This window comes from Magnolia sinica, chromosome 12 (genome assembly GCF_029962835.1).
Source record: "Magnolia sinica isolate HGM2019 chromosome 12, MsV1, whole genome shotgun sequence".
NCBI lineage: Eukaryota > Viridiplantae > Streptophyta > Magnoliopsida > Magnoliales > Magnoliaceae > Magnolia > Magnolia sinica.
Genome location: NC_080584.1, coordinates 4,277,271 through 4,288,751, shown reverse-complemented (window position 1 = coordinate 4,288,751; position 11,481 = coordinate 4,277,271).

Below are 11,481 nucleotides of genomic sequence, written 5' to 3'. Positions count from 1 at the left end.
ACAAGGCTATCATAAGACTACCACTTGTTCATTACTCAATTGGGTTGTGTGGTGAGAAAACAATGACTTGTTTGTAAATTGGGCAAACTCTATAATGAGATGGTCAAGCGGAATCACTAAGCATGTGGTAAGATGGTTGCGTTTGTCATCCATTCGAGGCCTAAGGATCTTCATAAGCTAAACAATATGGTTGCAAACAGAGGGTACCTAACTAACTTTTTTTTTAACGTGCACACACACACCCCCATACACTCACGCCCTAGTGGGATTTCACCTCCTACGGATACTCGAACCCTTGACCGAGTGTGGAAACTCCTAAAAGTCTACCATCGGATCAAGAGCAAGGATCCTACCTAACTAACATATTCTAAACCACTTAATCCGATATAGTTTTACAACATAGCACTGGCTTTGGTAGTGGAGCTGGATTGAAGAATAATAATGATAAGTTGTAAGTGTTATGGTTTTATACTCCTTTGGTTGTCAAATTTTGAGGTGCCAAAACATCAATCTATGTCTTGTATAATCTATGTCTTGTGTAGCTCATTGGTATATATGATCAAGACATTGCATCACCTCTCTAAACACGCTGCTTCAAGTCAAGAACGTAGATTTACTTCAAACCATTTCAAGAAATGCAAGTACAAGCTATAACGAAAGAAGTGATCTTGTGCAAAGACTCAAGTTCGTGTACAACTCGAAATGAAGTGTAATTCAAGCTCTAGAAGATCTCAAGCTCAATGCTACATCAAGTATAGAGATCCCAACTTTTACAATCTTCAAAGGTCAACTATCTTATGAAGATTCAATATCCATTCTTCACATTTAAGGTATGAATGACCTTAGATTGACCTTAGGGTATGTCATTTTATATATATAATTCAAATTGAACCTTTTTATAAGTGTTTGGACTGTTCTAAGACTAATCCTGGACCTTATTCAACTAGTCCTAGCACTGACTCGACCAGTCTAAGAAATTTTAAGATCAGTCCTGAGTTGTTGCAATTTTTCAAATATTTTTGGTTGAGCTACGACCAGTCCTGGAGTCTTCTCCACTGGTTGTGTGAATAGTACACGACTCGTCCTACAACCAGTCGTGATTCTATGAATCAAACTACAACAACGAAACCTGGTGCTTCATCACTAGTCATGGGTTGGTCACGACCAGTCGTGGAGGCCTCACCACCGGTCGTGAACAGGCTACGACCAGTTGTGGAACGGTTTTATCCGATCATGCTCAAAATTTCAAAATGTAGTTCGTTCTAGACCAGTCTTACTGTCCTCAGGACCAGTCGTAGACGAGTTTCTGCAGCTATAAATAGATGATGAATTTCAGAGTTTTACAACTCAATTCAAATAAAATCAAGGCATCACTTTGAGATAAGTTTGTGTTCATTTTAAGCTATAGTGTGCATATTTAATATTCTCTTTTGTTAGCTTTATTGATTTGATTTTGTTTATATATTCCAATCTGAATTGAAAAGAGGAATTGTTGTATTCCTTCTTCTTGGAATCAAAATCAAATATAGCTAGCTCATCTGGTTTAATTTAAAATCAATTAGAACTTAGAATCATTTCAAAGTGAGTATTGGACATTGAACTTCTATATTCGAACTTCTACTCCGATTGGTTCTACCGAGCTGCTACAAAAGGAGAAATTCAGGTATTTTACATTTGTGTAAAGCTTTTATTGTATTGGTTTCTTTTGAGATTGAGCCAGAAAAATCTCATTGTGTTGGTTATCTAAGGAGAGCCAGAAAACTCAGAAGTGGGGTTTTTTGAATTGTGTAAACCTATTTGAAAGACACAATTGTGAAGGTTTTAGGTAAACCTGAGAAATCTATTTTCATAGTGAACGCTAATATCCCCTGTGTGAGGATATTAGGAGTGGAGTAGCAAGCTATGTGGCTGTTGTTTAATAGTTGATGCACACACAGGCGAACCACTATAACTCTTTGTGTTTTGTGGATGTGTGATTTATTTTTCCTATTTTTTATCATTCAAGTTTGTGGGATATATGTGTGGATGGGAATGTTGTTGTAATATTTACATTTCAAGCATTGTGGGGAATGTTGTAATAGTTTAGAATTTATTTATTGCTATTTCCTTTATTTTTTTTCAGTTTGAATTTTTGATATTCAAATTGTTCTAGTAAGGTTGTCCTGCCATAAACCCTTGGTTTTTATGGTGCAAGGTTATCCTTAGAACAACATTGGTATCAACCTCTCTGTTCTAGTATTTGAAGGTTGCTTTACATTTCTATATTGTGATTGGTTTAAAGTGTTATATTTACTTTATTCATTTTAATTCCACCATTAAAGTTTTAAGTTGGCATAGTCCTATTCACCCCCAACCCCCCCCCCCCCCCCTTCTAGGACATATAGTTTGGCCTTTTCAAGTGGTATCAGAGCCTAATAACTCATTTTAATTCTTTATATTTGGATTTATTTCCTGAGGTAATCGATCTACGCTATTTATAAGATGTCAAATTTTGATAGCCTTTCAGTCACTAGGCCTCCACCATTTGATGGCTTCAATTATGCCTATTGGAAAGCTAGGATGAAGAATTTCCTTAAATCCAAGGATGAGAGCGTGTGGCCAGCCACAGTGACTGAATGGACCCCTCCTACTAATGACGTAACTGGTATAGATGGATCCAAATCAATGAAAGTCTCACCTTATTTTTCTTAGACCACACTTCAGAAAAGTGAGAGTAGTGCTAATGCAAAAGCACTAAATGCAATCACTTGCGCACTATCACCGGATGAATTCAAAAGAATTATATCCTGTGATACTGTAAAGCAAGCTTGGGATATTTTAGAAATGACACACGAGGGTACATCAATTGTGAAGAAATCTAAAGTCCAACTCCTCACAACCAAATTTGAGGAAATTCATATGGAGGAAAATGAAATGTTCATGGACTTTATACAAGATTAAATGACATTGTGAACTCTATGTGGGGTCTTGGCGATAAAATCCCAGAAAGTAAATTGTGTGCAAAAATACTACGCTCACTACCTGAACGGTTCAACTCAAAGGTTACTGCGATCCAGAAACTTCGTGATATGGAGAATATGAGGGTAGAAGAACTAGTTGGGTCTTTACAAACCTATGAATTAAATTTTAAAGTTCCTAAAGGTAAATCTATTGCCCTTAAATCTTCTAAATATATTTCTTAAGAAAATTCTGAAGATGATATGGCTCTTTTAGCGAAAAAGTTTTACAAGATCTTCAAAAGTAAAAAGAGGGTAGATTTTTAAAAATCAAATGATAAGAAAAGATCTAAATCTAAATCAAAAACTTGAAAATATTTAAAAGATAGTCAATGTTACAATTGCCAAGAATATGAGCATTTAGCAAACAAGTATCCTAAAAAGGACAAACCTAAAAAGAAATGAATGTTGGTTACTTGGGGTGAATCTTCTGACACTGAAGCTTCTTCTGAATCAGAAGATTCTGAAATCGAGTCGGGCAATGAAGTCAAAGCCTTTATGACTCTAGCTAAGTTCACTTTTTCAGATCATGATGATTCTACTAGTGAAGAAAATCTGAATAGTGATCATGAAAATGAAGAAGATCTTCAAGATGCTTACAATGCCCTATACAAAGAAAGTTGTAAAATTGTCGTAAAACTAAAACTTCAAAAAGAAAAGTTTTCAAAACTTAAAGAAAATTTTGATTCACTTGTTTTAGAAAAATCCCATATTTCAGATTGTTTTGAAAAATCAAAATGTGATTTAGATTTTAAAACTTCCCTGATTGAAAATCTAAAATCTGAAAATGAAAAACTAAAACTTGAAGTATCTTCTCTTTTGAGTTTAAAGGATACACGAAGATATGCCCAAGGCGATCCAAAGTTAGAAAAACTTTTGTTTTGATCAAGAAAATGTGGCGACCGATCTGGTTTGGGTTACGATAAAAATGTTCCTCCTAATCATAAGAATACTTCTCCTAAGTTTGTGAAAGGAGTAGGAGAATCTTCAAACTCAAAAGAAAATAGTTCAAATTAAAAGTTTTTTCAAAATGATAAAACTTTTCAATCTTTCAAACCTAAAAGTAATCATATCAACTATAAAAATCAGAACCGAAACCCTTTATCTGAAAAAATAGTTGATTTACTTAAGGAGCTCTTAAAATCTAATTCAGTGGGTCATTCTTACAACAACTACAAACATAAGAAGACCAACTATACTCCTAAACCTAAAACAGTTATGAAATGGGTTCCTGAGGTTACTTGTTTGGTTGCTCACATGGCTTTCAAAGCTTCAAGCTATTTAAAGTGGTACCTAGACAGTGGATGCTCTAGGCATATGACTGGTGATAAAGGTCTATTTACCGATCTTAAAGATATGACTAATGGTTCAGTCACATTTAGTGATGGTAGTAACTGCAGGATTATTGGCGAAGGTAACCTTCCTTTATTTGAGAATGTTTTGTACGTTGAAGGTTTAAAACATAATTTATTAAGCATTTCTTAAATTTGCGATAAAAATCATAATGTTAAATTTTCTAACCACGGGTGTGAAATATTAAACAAAAATGGTTCAGTAATATTAACTGGTCGTAGAATTTCTGAAAACTGCTACATCGTAAGTGATTCTAGCTCATCTAATCAACTGTGTTACATGGTCCATACTAATGAGACCGAGTTATGGCATAAATGCCTTGGACATGTACACTACCGTAATCTCTATAGATTGAGCAAAAGAGAACTAATAAGATCGGTCTACCTAAATTGTAAAAAGTAGACAAAGTATGTGTCGAATGCCAGATTAGCAAACAAACTAGGAGTGCTCACAAAAAGGTGGACTCTAATGCCACATCTAAACCTCTTGAACTTCTCCACATGGATCTTATAGGACCAGCAGGACGGAGAGTCAAGGTGGCAAAAAATATATATTGGTAATCGTGGATGATTTTACCAGATTCACTTGGGTAGCCTTCGTAAGGGATAAATCAGAAACCCTTGATGAAGTAAAAAGGATTATTAAACTGATCTAAACTGAAAAAGGTTTTCAAGTCAGTAAAATCCGTAGTGATCATGGATCTGAGTTCGAGAATAGCAGTTTTGAGAAATTCTGTAGCGATCAGGGGATATTACATGAATTCTCTGCACCTAAAACTCTACAACAAAATGGAATTGTTGAAAGAAAAAATAGAGTGCTTCAAGAAATGACTAATGTAATGTTAAATAGTATGAAGCTCCCTAAAAATCTTTGGACTGAAGCCGTAAATACTGCATGCTATACTATCAACCGAGTTTATACAAGTAAGTTAAATAATAAAACTGCTTATGAACTATGGTTCGATAAGAAGCCTACTGTCAAATACTTTTGAGTTTTTGGCAGCAAGTACTATATTTTACGTGACCGTGAAAATCTGAAAAAGTTTGACATTAAAAGTGATGTAGGGATCTTTTTAGGATATTCTTTAAACAGTCGTGCATATCATGTACTGAACAAAAGGACCAGTGTTATTCAAGAATCTATTAATGTGGTCATAGACGATCACTTGAATACACCTGCCCCAAGTTCAGATAATGATGAAGTTCTTTTAATTGACAAACCAGATACTTCATCAAATCAAACTAACTCTGAATTGAGGACTGTTAAAGATCATCCAACCACTCAGATTCTTGAAAACCCTCTCACTAGTGTACGCACTCGTAGACATCTAGAAGACATATGTAATTATGTATGTTTTACATCCTAGATTGAACCTGCAAACATAAAAAAAGCTCTTACTGACGAAAACTGGATTATTGCGATGCAAGAAGAGCTTAGCCAATTTGTGAGAAATGATGTTTGGTATCTTGTTCCTATACCTAAAGATAAACATATTATAGGAACTAAATGGATTTTCAAAAATAAGTTTGATGAACTTAGTAATATAATTCGAAACAAGGCTAGACTGGTTGTACAAGGGTACACTCAAATTGAGGGTATTGATTATAATGAAACATTTGCCCCAGTAGCTCGTCTTGAGTCAATCAGACTATTTATATCCATTACTTGCTTTAGAAAATTCAAAATTTATCAAATGGATGTGAAGAGTGCTTTCTTAAATGGTGATCTGCATGAAGAAGTATATGTTGAACAACCAATGAGTTTTGAAGACCCTAAGAACACTGATCATGTATATCGCCTTAAAAAGGCCCTCTACGGCTTAAAACAAGCTCCCAGAGCATGGTACGAAAAATTGACTAAGTTTTTACTAAGTCATGATTTTCAAATGGAAAGTGTAGATAAGACTCTTTTTGTTAAGAAACTTAATGATCACATCTTAATAGTGCAGATCTATGTTGATGATATCATTTATAGATCTACCTATATTAACATGATTGTTGAGTTTGCAGATTTAATGAAATCTAAGTTCGAAATGAGCATGGTTGGGGAATTGAATTATTTCCTAGGGTTGCAAGTAAAACAACAACCTGATGGTATTTTCATCTCTCAGACCAAATATGCTCTGAACTTGATTAAAAAGTTCAGATTTGAGAACGGTAAGAATTTTGATACTCCTATGAGTACAACTTTAAGATTCTCAAAGAACTCTATAGCTAAAAATGTGGATCCTAAATTATATTGTAGTATGATTGACAGTTTACTTTATTTAACTGTAAGTAGACCTGATATTGCTTTAAGTGTTGGTATTTGCACTAGATATCAGTCTGATCCTAAAAAGTCACATTTAACAGTTGTTAAGAAGATTATGCGATATGTCGCAAGTACTGCTAAATTGGGTCTCTGGTATCCTTATGATACTAGTGTTCAACTGGCTGGGTACTCAGAGGCTGATTAAGCTGGTAATATTGATGACAGAAAATCAACCAGTGGTGGTTGTTTCTATATTAGAAATTGTTTGGTTTCTTGGTTTAGTAAAAAGCAAAGTTCTATATCACTCTTAACTGCTGAGGCTGAATACATCGCAGCAGGAAATGCATATACTCAGCTTGTTTGGATGAAACTTATGTTAAGTGATTATGGAATTGCACAGGAATCAATGATATTATATTGTGATAATTCCAGTGCTATAAACATTTCAACAAATTCAATTCAGCATTCACGTACCAATCACATTGACATTAGGTATCATTATATTCGTGAATTAGTGGAAGAAAAGCTGATATCTTTGGAATACATTACTACCGAGACTCAACTTGCTGACATTTTTACTAAACTGCTTGACAAAAGTAGGTTTAATAAATTGAAATTTGATCTTGGTATGTGCATTCTAAATTGATTTTTCATGCATATTTGTATTATAGTGTATATATATTTGATAATTTATTGATTTAAATTTTAATTTTTTATGAAAATGCATGTTTTTTATGGTACACGACAAGTCGTGGACATGCTCGACCAGTCGTGGCACGACTGGTCGAGGATGACCCACGGCCAGTAGTGTAGCGTGCTAATCCTTTTAAAATTTAGGAAAAACTTCATCTTCCTCATTTCCTATTTCCTCTCTAATGAGCCGACACCTGACTGGTCGTACCCACCTTCCTAGATCTTCAAGGTTAGTATGTCTTCTATATTTTTTTATAGATTCTAGTCAATATTACTTCATTTTCACTCTTGGAATAATTTATTTTGTCATTCATTACATTTTTGGAGTTTTATCTTGAAAAATCTGATCTATCAAAACCCCACTCTACATCTTGTGTAGCTACTTGTTTCTTTGCTTATTTTATTGCAAATGGATGCTAGAGGGAAAAAAAACTTTTCGTGGTCCACCATCTTCTAGATCAACCCCTATCACTCGGCACCATCTTCGGTCACCCGAAGATGATCCCTCATATGTGCAGGATTTGCGTTTGCTCAATGTCATTGTTGAGCGACCTGTTGATCTTGACCACATTACTCTTTTTAGTACTCTCCCACTTCTTCAAGCTATAGGATGGGCTAACATCTTACATTGGGGTGGGCCTGCATACCAATCTATTGCGCAATTCATGTTTGCATGTATATCTGATTTTTCGACTGAGAATTTAATGTTTAAAACTGATACTAGAGAAGGTCCATTTGAAGTAGACCGCCATCTAATTTCAGGGCTAATGCACATACCTGTGAATGACAAGGGTATTCCTATTCATACTCTAGCTGAGAAACCCTCAGAATTAGAAAAACACATGCTCACTAGAGATCTATATAATATGAATGTGCAATGGACTCATAAAGGGAATGCGCTCCCCTCAAAGTACCTGTTACCCAGATATAGGGTTCTCCACAAAATCTTTATTTCAAATCTGTATCCACGTTTTGGTAATAAAATAGAGCTTACATCCTTTATGGTTCGGGTTTTGCACTCTGTCATCTCTGGTACTAAAGTTTATCTTCCTTCTTTGATATGTCATTCCATCATTTAGTTTCGTCTTCATCCAGGTCATAGTGATATTCCGCTTGCCTATCTTATGACTATTTTACCTACTCACATGCTAGTTGTTATGCCTATTGGAGAGGCTCCTATCCATCATCTTATTTTTAACAACTCTAATATTAACAAGATGAAATTGGAATTGGCTCCTAGCCAAGTGGATGTGGGTGGTGGTGGAGCTGAAGCAGGGAATGAAGAAGAAGTTGGGGATCTTCCTCCTGATGATATAAATATGGATGATATTTTTAATGAAATTGAATCTGATTCTGCTAATGATCTTGACTATGAGTCATCTGATTTTGATGCTCGTCTTCGTGCTCTAGATGAGAAGGTAGAGAATATGAATGTGGCCCATGATTTACGGTTTAAATATTTGTGCAAGTATCTTAGGCGCTTAAACAAGGACCTTTATCAACTTGATCCTACCATTCTTGCGCCTTCTTCAGGATCTGATTAAGTGCTTTACTCTTGGTCTGTAATAACTTTACTTCTACTTTTGTTGGCTTGTAAACTTTGTTTAGTTAATTGACTTTTGTTTAAACTAGTTAATGGCTTGTGGACTTTAATTTACTTGTTTCTTGACTAGTTAATCTATTTATTACTCCTGTTTATTATCATGTTCCATTTTTCTTCCTTTATCATATTGTGACAAAAAGGAGGAGAATTTATTTGGTTTTGCATATGGATTGATATATTGCTATTGATTATGAATAATATGGATTGAATATATGTGTGCTACTCAGGGGGAGTAAGTAAGGAAGAATTTGTACTAGTTAATAACAACTGGTGTATGATTCTTTAACCAAGCTATAACTAGTTCTCTTATATATGACTAGTGCATGATTCTTTAACCAGGCTGTAACTGGTTCTCCTATATATGACTGGTGCATGATTCCTTATTGAGCATGTAATGCTTCCCTTATTTTGATTGGAGTATGTTTTGTCACAAATTTGACAAAGGGGGAGATTGTAAGTGCTATGGTTTTATGCTCCTTTGGTTTTTAATTTTATGGTGCCAAAACATCAACCTATGTCTTGTGTAATCAATGTCTTGTGTAGCTCATTGGTATATATGATCAAGACATTACATATGGGTTCAAGACATTGCATCACCTCTCTAAACACGCTGCTTCAAGTCAAGAACGAAGATTTACTTCAAACCATTTCAAGAAATGCAAGTACAAGCTACAACGAAAGAAGTGATCTTGTTCAAAGACTCAAGTTTGTGTATAACTCGAAATGAAGTGTAATTCAAGCTCTAGAATATCTCAAGTTCAATGCTACATTAAGTATAGAGATCCCAAGTTTTACAATCTTCAAAGGCCAACTATCTTATGAAGATTCAATATCCATTCTTCACATTTAAGGTATGAATGACCTTAGATTGACCTTAGGGTAGGTCATTTTGTATACATAATTCAAATTGAACCTTTTTATAAGTGTTTGGACTGTTCTAAGACTAGTCCTAGACCCTGTTCAACTAGTCCTAGCACTGGCTCAACCAGTCCAAGAAATTCCAAGATCAGTCCTGAGTTGTTGCAATTTTTTAAATTTTTTTGGTTGAGTTACGACTAGTTTTGGAGTCTTCTCGACTGGTCGTGTGAATAGTACACGACTCGTCCTACGACCAGTCCTGGTTCTATGACTCAAATTACAGCAACAAAACCTGGTACCTCACGACCAGTCGTGGAGGGCTCACGACTGATCGTGAACAGCCTACGACCAGTCGTGGAACGATTTTATCCGATTGTGATCAAAATTTCGAAATGCAGTTTGTTCTACGACCAATTGTCGACGAGTTTCTACAACTATAAATAGACGACGAATTTCAAAGTTTTACAACTTAATTCAAGTAAAATCAAGGCATCACTCTGAGATAAGTTTGTATTCATTTTAAGCTATAGTATGCATATTTAATATTCTCTTTTATTAGTTTTATTGATTTGATTTTGTTTCTATATTTTAATCTAAATTGAAAAGAAGAATTGTTGTATTCCTTTTTCTTGGAATCAAAATCAAATATAGCTAGCCCATCTGGTTTAATTTAAAATCAATTAGAACTTAGAATCATTTCAAAGTGAGTATTGGACATTGAACTTCTATAGTCAAACTTCTACTCCGATTGGTTCTACTGGACTGCTACAAAAGGAGAAATCCAGGTATTTTACATTTGTGTAAATTTTTTATTGTATTGGTTTCTTTTGAGATTGAGCCAAAAAAATCTCATTGTGTTGATTATCTAAGCAGGAGAGCCAGAAAACTCAGAAGTGGGGTATTTTGAATTGTGTAAGCCCATTTGAAAGATACAATTGTGAAGGTTTTAGGTGAACTTGAGAAACCTATTTTCATAGTGAACACTGATATCCCCTGTGTGAGGATATTAGGAGTGGAGTAGCAAGCTGTGTGGCTGTTGTTTAACAGTTGGTGAACACACAGGCGAACCACTATAACTTTTTGTGTCTTGTGGATGTGTGATTTATTTTTTCTATCTTTTATCATTCAAGTTTGTGGGATGTATGTATGGATGTAAATATTGTAATATTTACATTTCAAGCATTGTGGGGAATGTTGTAATAGTTTAGAATTTATTTCTTGCTATTTCCTTTATTTCTTTTCAGTTTGAGTTTTTGATATTCAAATTGTTCTAGTAAGGTTGTCTTGCCATAAACCCTTGGTTTTTATGGTGCAAGATTATCCTTAGAACAACATTGGTATCAACCTCTCTGTTCTAGTATTTGAAGGTTGCTTTACACTTCCATATTGTGATTGGTTTAAAGTGCTATATTTACTTTATTCATTTTAATTCCGCTATTAAAGTTTTAATTTGGCATAGTCCTATTCACACCCCCCCCCCCCCCCCCCCCCCCTGGAACATTTAGCTTAGCCTTTTCATAAGTGCCTACAAAGTACGAATGATAGGCAATGTTAAGCTGAAAAGTGTATATTTTGTTGTTTTGAAGTGGCGTGGGCCCTAAGTTCTTCATTCTTTGTTGAATTTGTAAGTGTGAAAGGTGATTCGCTAGACGCGCTCCTGTATTGGACTAAGTTATTAGTATCTTCTCTTGATTGATTGACTATTCAATAATTGTGGCCGATTACACT